We start from the raw sequence: 13,774 nt of genomic DNA, 5'->3' as shown, positions 1-13,774 counted from the left end.
ACTGGTGAGAGGACTGTTGTACTCTTGTGAGGCTGAGGGACAGGACATGGGAGAGAGCTGGAGAGATCAGGCTGAGTAGGAAAGTTGCGGCTAGTAGGGGAGCATGATGAACTATACACTACAGATATTATCGTAGGGGCAAAGGAGGGTCACTGGAGCACTATAAGTAGAAGGGAGATGCAAGCTTCCTGAGGGTCAGGGACTATATCTTGGACACATTTGTTTCCTTCATGGTGCCTAGCAGATCTCATACATACCCCACACTCAGTGAATTTTGGTTAAAAGATTAAGCTCCCATAGTTATGGGACCTACATGAAAGGCACAGATTTTTACGTTTACTGTCTTGCTGTGAATTCTTAGAATTTTTTGTTCCTGGGGGCAAACTTCTGACTTACAACCTTGTATTTCATACAACTTTGTTCTTCAAAAATTGTTGCTGTCTAATACTTTTTGTCAATTAGTTGGAATTGCATTCGGTTAATGGCACATGTAATTAGCCATCTTATCTTGCTCGGAAGGGCACCTAACAAGAGGTAAAATGAGCTATTTTCAGTGGTTGTTAAACTACTGAGCCACTGAAATGGAGGTTGAGACCCTTTAAGTGCTCAGAGGAAATGGAGCTGAAACTAAAAAAAAAAAAAAAAAAAAAAAAAAAATACTATCACAAATGGAAACTATTCTGTAAAAAGGGAGAGAATTCAGGTCTGATTTTTGGGATTATGCTGCCATATATATTAAATTCCCAGAGTTGGTTAACCTCTTCTACCACACTCCCAAGCTGCATTTTTCCTTTTCCCATTTACATAAATATTAAACCAAAGGAGATAATTGCTTAGTTTCATAAATCTATTGTTTACCTTATCAAACTACAAAAAGCTGGCTACTAATTAAAATTTAACAAAAATCAGCTACATAAAATAAGAGTGTTAATAGAAAAGCTAACATTTATTTTGTGTTTACTATGGACTATGTAACGTTTGAAGTACTCTACATGTATTCTTATTTAATCCTTGTAATAACTGGATAACAAAAAGGAGTAACTGCTTGATTACACTTTAGTAAGGAAATAATTATTCTCTACCCATGCGTGTCTCTAGAGCTGTGCTGTCTAGTGCAGTAGCCACTAGCCACATGTGGCTATTTTTTGATAAATTTAAAGTAAAAAATTTAGTTCCTCAACCACACTACCCCATTCTAACTGCTCTGTAGCCATGAATGGCTAGTGGTTACCATATTGCATAGCACAGCTACAGAACATTTCCATCATCAGAGAAATTTCTGTCGGTCAGTGCTGTTCTAGAGAGACTTAACATATACTGTCACAGAGCTCAGAGCATTTAGACTTAAAAGAGAACTAAGAGGTTATCTGGTTCAATATCTTTATTTCCAGTTAAAAAACTATTTGTCAAAGCCGGTAAGGGACTTGCTTAAAATCACACAGTTTATAGTTGAGAGAGCCACGACATAAACTTACACATCTTTATCCAACACATGCACTGCTAGATCCAGGTAATGCACAGCAGGAGGAGGGCAGTGAGAATGTGATAATAGCCACAGCCTTGGTCATAAGTGCTTCTGTAAACAGTAATCTCAGGGAGGGTATGACTGTGGGAGGATTCAACTCCAAAGGGCATGGGCTAGTGTTCATTATTCTCCTGTGGATACCCAGATGCTAATCCAGGTGAAAGAAGAACACCAAGGAGCAACAGGGTGCCCTGTACAGTGGGACAGCCTGAGAGGTGGCGGATACAGAATTGAACCTCCATTCCTTCCTTCAAGGGCCAGGGAAGTCTGAAGCTTTCAACAGCCCCTGCTTTTTCTCCTATGATACCCTGTGGCATTTTTACCATGACTTTTGTTCAGCACCTCTGAGAGATGGCTTGTGCCAAAAACTATGTTTTAAAGTTTTCTTATCAGTATTTTCATGGTGATGTTCTTTGATTTTAAAAAAACTTAAAACTTGAAGTATTATAAATACCCTAATAAACATTATGTAATGTATTTCATAGTTTTTTTATAAGTACTAGCTCCGTGTTCTACAGCCTTAGCCTTTTTCATTTGTATCTAATATTTTAAGCATATCATAAGTAATAATTTAAAAAATAGGTGTTTACAATATAATTTGTTGTTCCTCCTCCCCCTTTATTTTAAATTTATTGAGGTATTGCAGGTGCTCTAGTGCTTAGCCGGCTTCCTCTTGGCCCTTGCAATTCTCAAACATGCTGAAGGCTTCTTACACAAGCAGCTGAGCCTCACTGCTGCAGGGCTTCCTCTGGATGCAGGAGCACATTTGTCCAATGTGGAGTAGGCAAGAAATGATAGGGAGTAATGACAGCTGGGGATTGGTAGATCAATCTCCCCATATTTCTGCTCTGCAAGTGGGACAACTCGGTTATGTTTTTACCTCTAAGGGAACCCACAATGAATCATAGCCTTGGATAATATCCTTCACTTTGCTGTAGGCAGAACCTGAGACTTGCTTCTACTCAATAAATATGGCAAATGTGATGGGGTCGTCACTCCTGGGATGATATTATGTAAGACACCATCTTAGCAGACTGGAGTGAGAGATTCTCCTGCTGGCCTGGACAAGTCAGCTGCCATGTTGTGAGTGGGCCTAGAGAGGGCTGCATGGCAAGGTCCTGCAGGCCCTCTGCAGGAGCTGAGGGCCCAGTCCTAGAGCCACATGGAGCTGAATTCTACCTTCAATTATGTGAAACTGGAGAAGACACTAAGCGCCAGAAAGAAATGCAGCCTGGCTGACGTCTTGTTTGAAGTTTTGGGAAACCCTGAAGAGAAAATCCAGGTAAGCTGTGCCCAGACTTAGGACCCATGGAAACTGTGAGATGATAAATGTTTGTTTTAAGCTGCTATATTTGCAGTAATTTGTTACACAGCAGTAGAAAACTATACAAGGTTCTTACACAGCCTCTCAGAGGTGCCCAGTGGGATGGAGCACCAGTGGCTATCAGTGGTAAGCTGTTCATTATTGTACCCCATATTAGGCTTCCTTCTATTTTCTTTCCTACTTCCCTATTCTCCTAGTGCTACTTCTTGGAATCGCCTTCTAAATAAAGTAGTTGTACTCAAATCCTTCTTTTATGACCTGCTTTTGGGACAACCAAACCTAAAACTTCAGCATTTTGGCTCCTTATTTCTTTTATCTTTTTTTAAAAAGTCTTTATTGAATTTGTTACAATATTGCTTCTGTTTTGTGTTTTGGTTTTTTGGCCACCAGGCATGTGAGATCTTAGCTCCCCGACCAGGGATCACACCTGCATCCCCTGCAATGGAAGGCGAAGTCTTTTTTTTTCTTTTCTTTTTTTTTTTTTTTTTTTTTTTTTGCGGTACGCGGGCTTCTCACGGCTGTGGCCTCTCCCGTTGCGGAGCACAGGCTCCGGACGCGCAGGCCCAGCAGCCATGGCTCATGGGCCCAGCCACTCCACGGTATGTGGGATCTTCCCGGACCGGGGCACGAACCCGCGTCCCTTGCATCGGCAGGCGGACTCTCAACCACCGCGCCACCAGGGAAGCCCGGAAGGCGAAGTCTTAAACACTGGACTGCCAGGGAAGTCCCCTGGCTCCTTATTTCTAACAAGTTATTTTTTAAAATTGTTTTATGAAGATGTAATTCACTTCAGGCAATTCACCAACTGAAAGTGTACAACTCAATTTAAAAAATATACACAGTTGTGCAACCATCACTACAATCAATTTTAGAACATTTTTATCACCCTAAAAAGAAATCCTATACACACAAGCAGTCACTCCCCATTCCTTTCTACCCTACCCCCCTCCTACCTCAAGGCAACCCTAATCTACTTTCTGTCTGTATAGATTTGCCTATTCTGGATATGCCATAGAACTGGAATAATAAAATATGTGATCCTCTGTGAATGTCATCTTTCACTTAGCATAATGTTTTCAAGGTTCATCAATATTGCAGCATGTATCAGTATTTTATTCCTTTTTATTGCTTAGAATTCCATTGTATGGATATAGTATGTTTTATTTATCTATTCACCCATTGATGGGCATTTGGGTTTTCACATTTTGGGTATTATGAATAATGCTGCTATGAACATTTATGTACAAGTATTTTTTTCTAAATATGAGTTCTTTATTAGTTATACATGTTACTAGTTTGTGTTGGTTCACTTTCTTCAAGATGTCTTTGATGAAAAGTGCTTAATCTTTAAAAAAAAATATATTTATTTATTTGGTTGCACCGGCTCCTTCATTGTGATAGGCGGGCTTCTTAGTTGTGGCAGGTGGGCTCCTTAGTTGTGGCTCCAGGGCTCCTTAGTTGTGGCATGCGAACTCTTAGTTGTGGCATGCATGTGGGATCTAGTTCCCTGACCAGGGATCAAACCCAGGCCCCCTGCATTGGGAGCGTGGAGTCTTAGCCACTGTGCTACCAGGGAAGTCCCTATGTACAAGTTTTTGTGTAGACATATGTTTTCATTTCTTTTGGCTATATACCTAGGAGTGAAATAGCTGGGTCATATGGTAACTCTATGCTAAACATTTTAAGGAACTGCCAAAATGTTTTCCAAAGTGATTGCATCATTTTACATTAGCTACCAGCAATGTGCGAGCACTATAATTTCTTCACATACTTGCCAATACTTGCTATTATCTACCTTTTTGATTGTAGCCATCCTATTATGTATGAAGTGGTATCTCATTGTGGTTTTGATTTGCATTTTCCTAATGACTAATGATATTAAAGATTTTCATGTGTTACTGACCATTTGTATATATACTTTAGCGAAATGTTATTCACATCCCTTGCCCATTTTAAAATTGAAGTATTGGTCATTTTATTGTTGTTACAAGTCTTTATATATGCTGCATATAAGTTTTATCAGATTTGCTTGCAAATACTTCCATTCTATGAGTTATTTTTTCATTTTCCTTTTTAATTTTTATTGGAGTATAGTTGATTTACAATGTTAGTTTCTGCTGTAAAGCAAAGTGAATCAGTTATACATATATATATCCACTCTTTAGATTCTTTCCTATACAGGTCATTACAGAGCATTGAGTACAGTTTGCTGTACTATACAGTAGGTCCTTATTAGTTGTCTATTTTATATATAGTATTGTGTATATGTCAATCCCAATCTCCCAATTTATCCCTCTCCCCACTTTCCCCCCGGTAACCATAAGTTTATTTTTCACATCTTTGACTCTTATTTCTGTTTTGTAAATAAGTTCATTTGTACCATTTTTTAGATTCCACATATAAGCAATATCATATGATATTTATCTTTCTCTGTCTGACTTCACTCAGTATGACAATCTCTGTGCCCATCCATGTTGCTGCAAATGGCATTATTTTGTTCTTTTTTATGGCCCAGTAATATTCCATTGTGTATATGTACCACATCTTCTTTATCCATTCCTCTGTCAATGGGCATTTAGGTTGTTCCATGTCCTGGCTGTTGTAAATAGTGCTGCAATAAACTTTGGGGTGCATGTATCTTTTCGAATTATGGTTTTCTCTGGATCTATGCCCAGGAGTGGGATTGCTGGAACATATGGTAGCTCTATTTTTAGTTTTTTAAGGAACCTCTGTACTGTTCTCCATAGTGGCTCTACCAATTTATGTTCCCACCAATAGTGTAGGAGGGTTTGCTTTTCTCCATACCCTCTCCAGCATTTATTGTTTGTAGATTTTTTTTGATAATGGCATTTCTGACTGGTGTGAATTTTTTTTTTTTTGTATTTCTCTAATAATTAGTGATGTTGAGCACCTTTTCATGTGCTTTTTGGCCATCTGTATGTCTTCTTCAGAGAAATGTCTGTTTAGATCTTCCACCCATTTTTTAATTGGGTTGTTTGTTGTTTTGATATTGAGCTGCATGAGCTGTTTGCATATTTTGGAGATTAATCTCTTGTCAGTCAATTCATTTGCAAATATTTTCTCACTTTCCTTTTTTAAAATTTATTTTTATTGAGATGTAATTGACATGTAACATTATATAAGTTTAAGATGTACAAAATGTTGATTTGATACATTTATATATTGCAGCATCATTACCACCATAGCACTAGCTAACACCTCTATAATGCCACATAATTAATATTTATTTTTTGTGGTGGGACAGTTAAGATCTAGCCTCTTAGCAACTTTGAAGTTTATAATACAGTATTGTTGTCTATAATGACTAGGCTGCATCTTAGATGTCCAGGACTTATTTATCTACTGGTTGCAAGTTTGTACTCTTAAACAACATTTCCCCAATTCTCCCATTCCTTAGCCCTGGTAACCACCATTCTGCTCCCTGCTTTTTATGAGTTTGAGTTTTTTAGATTCCAAATTATGGTATCATATAGTGTCTGTCTGTCTTTGATTTATCTCACTTAGCATAATGCTCTCAAGGTCCACCCATGTTGTCACAAATGGCAAGATATCTTTCTTACGGCTGAATAGTATTACATTGTATGTATATATACCTCGTCATCTTTATTCATTCATCTATGGATGGACACTTAGATTATTTCCATATCTTGGCTATTGTGAATAATGCTGCAAAATATTGGAGTGCATTTATCTCTTCAATATTCTGTTTTTATTCCCTTTGGATATATACCTAAAAGTAGAATTTCTGGGTCAAATGGTAGTTGTATTTTTAATTTTTTGAGAAACCTTCATACTGTTTTCCATAGTTGCTGAACAAATTTGCATTCCCATCAACAGTGTAGAAGTGTTCCCTTTTCTCCATATCCTCACCAACACTTATCTCTTGTCTTCTTGATGATAGCCATTCTTACAGGTGTGAGATAATACATCATGGTAGTTTTGATTTGCATTTCCCTGATGATTATTGATGCTGAGCATCTTTTCATATGTTTGTTGACCATCTGTATGTCTTCTTTGGGAAAATGTCTATTTAGTTCCTCTGCGCATTTTAAAAATCAAAGTTTGTTATTGACTTGTATGACTTGTGACTTATTTACATATTTTGGATATTAACCCCCTGTTGAGTATATGGTTTAATAATATTTTCTCCCATTCCACAGGTTGCCTTTTCATTTTTATTGTTTCTTTTTAGTTTGTAGTCCTGCTTGTTGATTGTGCTGCTTATACTTTTGGTGTCATGTCTAAAAAATAATTGCCAGGACTGATGTCAGGAGCTTTCCTCCTATGTTTCCTTTGAGGAGTTTTGTGATATCAGGTCTTAGGTTTAAGTCTTTGATCTACTTTGAGTTAAATTTTGTGAGTGGTGTATAATAGTAGTCTAATTTCATTCTTCTGCATGTGATTGTTGAGTTTTACCAACACCATTTGTTGCAGAGTCTATTCTTTCCCAATTTGTTGTTCTTGGCTCCCTTGTCAAATATTTGTTGCCCATAAATACACGAGTTTATTTCTGGGCTCTCTATTCTCTTCCATTTGTCTATGTGTCTCTTTTTATGACAGTACCACACTGTTTTAATTACTATAACTTCATAGTATAGTTAGAATTCAGGAATGTGATGCCTCCAGCTCTGTTCTTTCTTATGATTGCTTTGGATATTCAAGGTTTCTGGTAGTGCCATGAAGATTTTAGGGTTGTGTTTTCTGTGTCTGTGTAAAAAAGCCGTTGGGATTTTGATAGGGATTGCCTTGAATCAATAGATGGCTTTGGGTAGGATGGACATTTTAACAATATTCTTCTGATCCATGAACACAGGCTACCCTTCCATTTGTTTGTCTTGTCTTCAGTTTCTTTCATCAAAGTCTTGTAGTTTTCATTGTACTGATCTTTCACTTCCTTGGTTAAATTTATTCCTAAGTGTTGTTTTTTGATGCTATTGTGAATGGGATACTTTACTTCTCTTTCAGATGTTTTGTTCTTAGTGTATAGAAATGCAACTGATATCTATATGTTGATACTCTGCAGCTTTACTGAATTTGTTGATTTGTTCAACAGTCTTTATGGTTTTCTATATATAAGATCATATCATCCGCAAAAAATGCCAATTTGATTTCTTCCTTTATGATTTTAATTGCTTTTCTTTCTCTTGCCCAATTGTTCTGGCTAGAACTTCTAGTACTATGTTGAACAAGAGTGGTGTGAGTGGTCATCCTTGTCCTGTTCCTGATCTAAGAGGAAAAACTTTTAACTTTTCATGGTCAACTATATGTTAGCTGTGGTTTTGTCATATATGGCCTTTTATGTTGAAATATGTTTCTTCTATGCCCAGTCTGTTGAGGATTTTATCATGAAAAAAATATTGCAAATTTTGTCAAAATTTTTTTCACGAGTTTTATATTTGATTTTATTAATGTGTATAACACATTAATTTGCATATGCTGAACCATCCTTGCATCTCAGATAAATCTCATTTAATCATGTACAATCCTTTTAATGTGTTGTTGAATTCTGTTTGCTAATATTTTGTTGAGAATTTTTACATCTGTATTCATTACAAACATTGGTCTATAGTTTCCTTTTCTGTAATGCCCTGGTCTGGCTTTTGGTATCAGGGTAATGTTGGCCTTGTAAAATGACTCTGGAAGTGTTTCCTCTTCAACTTTTTGGAAGAACTTGACAAGGAATGGTGTTAATTCTTCTTTAAGTGTTTGGTAGTATTCACCAGTGAAGCCATCTAGTCCTGGGGTTTTCTTTATTAAAGGTTTTTGATTTCTGATTCTATCTCCTTACTCATTATTCAGACTTTCTATTTTTCTCTGAATAAGTCTTGGTAGGTTGTATGTTTCTGGGGAATGTGTTTATTTCTCCTAGTTTATTCAATTTGTTGGATATAATTGTTCACAGTAGTCTCTTACTATCCTTTATATTTCTTAGTATCAATTGTAATGTCCCTCTTTAATTTCTGATATTTATCTGAGTCTTCTCTTTTTTTTTTCTTAGCTGGCCTTAGCTATAGGTTTATTAATTTTTATAACTTAAAAAAAAACCCAGCTCTTAGTTTTGATTGTTTTTCCTCATTTTTTTCTGGTCTATATTTATTTCTGCTCTGATCTTTATTATTTCCTTCCTTCTGCTAGCTTTGGGCTTAGCTGCTTTTTCTAGTTTATTGAAGAGTAAAGTTTTGTTGTTGATCTATTGTCTTAATATATGCATTTATCACTATAACTTTCCTCTCAGAATTATTTTGCAGCATCCCATAGGTTTTGGTATTTTTTCCTGTTTTCATTTGTTTTGAGAGATTTTTTGATTTTCCTTTTGATTTTTTCTTTGAACCATTGGTTGTTCAGAGTATGTTGTCTTTTAGGTATGTCTTTTAGGTCCATTTGGTCTAATGTGTGATTCAAGACCAACATGTCCTCATTGATTTTTCTGTCTATCTTGTTGAACTATCCATTGTTGATAATGGGGCTATTGAAGTCTCATACTCTTATGTATTGTTGTCTATTTTCCCTTCAGATCTGTTAGTATTTGCTTAATATATTTAGGTGCTCCAATGTTGGGTATGTATATATTTATGATTGTTATATCTTCTGTTGAATTGATCACTTAATCATTATATATTGACCTTCTTTGTGTATTGCTTCCATTTTTGACTTAAGGTCTATTTTGTCTGTTAATAGAAGGTCTGTAAATATACCCACAACCACTTTCTTTTCATTTCCGCTTGCGGGGAATATCTTTTTTCATCCCTTCACTTTGTGCATATCCTTAAGGCTGAAGTGAGTCCATGTGTATATCTGGTAATAGCCAGACAGACCTTAGTATGGACTGTGGAACCAGCAGAGCAGAAAACCTTGCCCAACCCCTCTTATCAGGAAAAAAACTGGAAATAGCTGTCCTGGACAGATAGCACAGAAGAGAGAGAAACTGTAGAAGTCCAGCATATAGTTCTTGTTTTTTTATACAGCTACTCTGCCTTTTGATTAGTGAAATTTAATTCATTTGCACATTTATTTATTTATCTATGGCCACCCTGTGTGGCATGTGGGATCCTAGTTCCCTGACCAGAGATTGAACCCCTGCCCCCTGTGTTGGGAGCATGGGGTCTTAACCGTTGGACCACCAGGGAAGTCTCTAGATTTATTATTGATATGTATGTACTTACTAATATCACCTTTTAAATTGTCTTCTATTGTGTTCTAATTCCATTTTCCCCCCTTCTTTCTGCCTACATTTGCAAATTTGATTTTTTTTCCCCCATGGTGGTATGTTCTCTTTCTCCTTTCTTTATCTTTGGTACATTTATTCTAGGTTTTTGCTTTGTAATTACCATGAGGCTTACATAAGATATCTCATACATAAAACAGTCCATTTTAAGCTGATAGCAACTTAACTCCACTTGCCTACAAAAGCTTCACTCTTCTTCTCTCCCCTTTTATATATATATATTTTTTGTGGTATGTGGGCCTCCCTCTGTTGTGGCCTCTCCTGTTGCGGAGCACAGGCTCCGAATACTCTTTTCCTTTGACCTTTATACTATAGTGAAGTGGTAAATACATCATCTGATTACAGAATTAGTTTTCTAATCTGTCTGTGTACATACATTTACCAATGTGTTGCATATTTTTGTATGTTTTCATGTTGCTGATAGTGTCTTTTCATTTTAGCTTGAAGAACTCCTTTCAGAATTTCTTGCAGGGGTGGCCTAATGGCGATGAACTCCCTTAGCTTTATTTTTTTTCTCCCTAGGAAAGTCTTTATTTCTCCTTCATATTAGAAGGAGAAATATGCTGTGGATAGAGTACTCTTGGGCTGGCAATCTTTTCTTTCAATACTGTCATTTCATTCTGTCCTGGACTGTAGGGTTTTTGCTGAGAAATCCAATGATAGTCTAATGGGGGTTCCTTTGTAAGTTATCTTCCCCCACCCCTCCGGATGAGTGGACTTTCTGCTGAGCTCAGTCTACAGGAATCATGTTCCTAAAATTCCCTTTGATATTCTTACGTACCTTTTTCCTGATCTCCTACCTCCTCCCAGTCATGGACCTGCTGCTTCAGTACTCTGGGCACAGCTAGAGAGAAACAGGTTTCTCCAGCAGCATCCTAGACACTGGTGTGGCTGCGTACTCACTCATCACTCTCTATTTCCCCTGAAGCAGAGTTTGCTGCTGCCTGGTAGTCCAGCCCCATGCAGTGTTGCCTTGTTGGGGTGAATGGTGGTGGTAGTTGTTCTGGTTCTTCTTTCTTCTTTCTTTTTGTGCTATGTCCAATTTTTTTCCCAGTGGTATACTGGAATCTCTCCTTGGGGAGGCTGTACTTCTACAGTTTCTCTCTCTTCTGTGCTATCTGTCCAGGACAGCTATCTCCAGTTTTTTTTTTTTTCCTGACTGATGAGAGTGGTTGGGGAAGGTTTTCTGCTCTGCTGATTCCACAGTCCATACTAAGGTCTGTCTGGCTATTACCAGATATACACATGGGCAAGACTCTTCCCAGATACCTTGGTGTATGGTGCTAGGTCCCCATAGCTCTGAAAAAGGCACTTTTGTCTCTGAATGGATGTCTAATGCTTTGTTGAAAAAGGAACAAAAAACAGGAATATCTTATGCTGCCATGATGCTCTTTTTCACTTTCTTAATGGTGTCTTTTGAAGCATAAAATTTTTTAATTTTGATGAAGTCCATTTTATCTTTTGTTGGTTGTTCTTTTGGTGTTATGTCTAAGAAACGATTGTCTAATCCAAGGTCACAGATTTATTCTTATGTTTCCTTATGAGAATTTATAGCTTTAGCTCTTATATTTAGATCTGTGATCCATTTTGACTTACATTTGTGTATGGTGTAAGGAACGTGTCCAAGAACCATGCGGCTTCTTGTGGTCTAAGTATCACTTGTTGAGAAGACTATACTTTCCCCATCAAATTGTGTAAGAACCCTTGTAGAAAATCATTTGACTGTAAATATAAGGATTTAATTCTGTTCTCTCAATTCAGTTCCATGTTTCTAAATGTCTAACCTTATGCTGGCACCACACTGTCTTGATTACTATAGTTTTGTAGTACGTTTTTAAAATTGGGACACATGAGTCCTCCAACTTTGTCCTTCTTTTTCATGATTTTCTTAGATATTCTATGTTCCATGTATTTGCATATGAATTTCATGATGAGCCTGTGAATTTGTTTTTTTTAAAAAGGCAGCTATAATTTTGATGAGGAATGTGTTCAATCTGATGATTGACTTAGCAGTATTCCCTATCTCAACAATATTAAGCCTTCCAATCAATGAACATAAGTCTTTCTAAATACTTATATTTTTAATTTCTTTCAATGAAGTTTTATAGTTTTCAGTGTATAAGTATTGCACTGTTTTGTTAATTTTTTTCTAGATAATGTATTCTTTTTGATGTTATTGTAAATGGAATTGATTTCTTAATTTCATTTTTAGATTATTCAATGCTAGTGTATAGAAATACAATTGATATTTTACTTTGACTTTGTATCCTACAAACTTTCTGAACTTGTTTATTCATCGTAATAGTGCTTTGGTGGATTCCTAAGATTTCTTTAGATACACAATCATGTCATCAGCGAATATAGTCAACTTCTTCCTTTTAAATATTAGTGTCTTTTACTTAGTATTTTTTCCTTATCACCCTGGCTAGAACCTCCAGTGCAAATCTGAATAAAAGTGGCCAGAGAAGATTTTCTTATCTTGTAGATCTTAGAGGGTAAGCATTCACTCTTTCACTACTAAGTATGATGTTAGCTGTGTTTTTTAAAAATATCAAGAGATGTCTTTTGTCATGGATTGAATTGTCTTCCAAAAAGAGTCCTAGCCTCTGGTAATTGTGAATGTGGACCTCATTTTAAAATAGTCTTGCAGATGTAATCAAGATAAGGTAATTAGGGTGGGACATAATCCAATATGACTGTTCTTATAAGGAGAAAAAAGAGAGACATACACACAGGGAAGATAGTCATGTATGATAGAGGCAGATGTTGGAGCTATGTGGCCAAAAACAAAGGAATGCCTGGAACTATCAATACAAGAAGCTGGAAGAGGCGAGGAAAACTCTAGAGGCTTCAGAGGGAGCATGGCTCTGCCAGCACCTTGGTTTCAGACTTCTAATCTCATTAACTGTGAGAGAGTAAGTTTTTGTTTTAAGACACACCCAGTATGTGGTATTTTGTTACAACAGACTTAGGAAACTAACATTCTTTTTGTCAGGCTGAGAAAGTTCCTATCTTTGCCTGTTACAGATCTATTCAGATTTTCTATTTCTTCTCAAGTCAGTTTTGATAGCTTGATTCTTTTACATGAAATAGACAATTTCCTTAAGTAATTTGTTGGCATAGAGTTGTCCATACTATTCCCCTTTAATTCTTCCTATTTCTGTAACTTTTATAGTCATCTCCCCTTTTCATTCATGATTTTATTGATTTGAGTCTTTTTTCTTTTTTCTCTTGGTAAGTCTAGCAAAATATTGTCAATTTATTGCTCTTTTCAACGAACTAACTTTTGGTCTTTCTGATTTTTTTCTGTTTTTTTCTTTTGCTCTATTTCAATAATTTTTATTTTTTTCTTTATTATTTTTCTGTAATCTTTATTTCTATAGTTGCTGAACAAATTTGCATTCCCATCAACAGTGTAGAAGTGTTCCCTTTTCTCCATATCCTCAACAACACTTATCTCTTGTCTTCTTGATGATAGCCATTTCTTTTTCTGATCTTTCATTGTTAATGTATAGAAATGCAGCAGTTCTGTGTGTTAATTTTGTAACCTGCAACTTTACCAAATTCATTGTTGAGCTCTAGTGGTTTTCTGATAGCATCTTTAGGATTTTCTATGTATAGTATCATGTCATCTGCAAACAGTGACAGTTTATCTTCTTTTCCAATTTGGATTCCTTTT

This window comes from Physeter macrocephalus, chromosome 11 (assembly GCF_002837175.3).
Source record: "Physeter macrocephalus isolate SW-GA chromosome 11, ASM283717v5, whole genome shotgun sequence".
NCBI lineage: Eukaryota > Metazoa > Chordata > Mammalia > Artiodactyla > Physeteridae > Physeter > Physeter macrocephalus.
The sequence above is the reverse complement of the archived record's forward strand: the minus strand, read 5'-3'. Positions refer to the sequence as shown.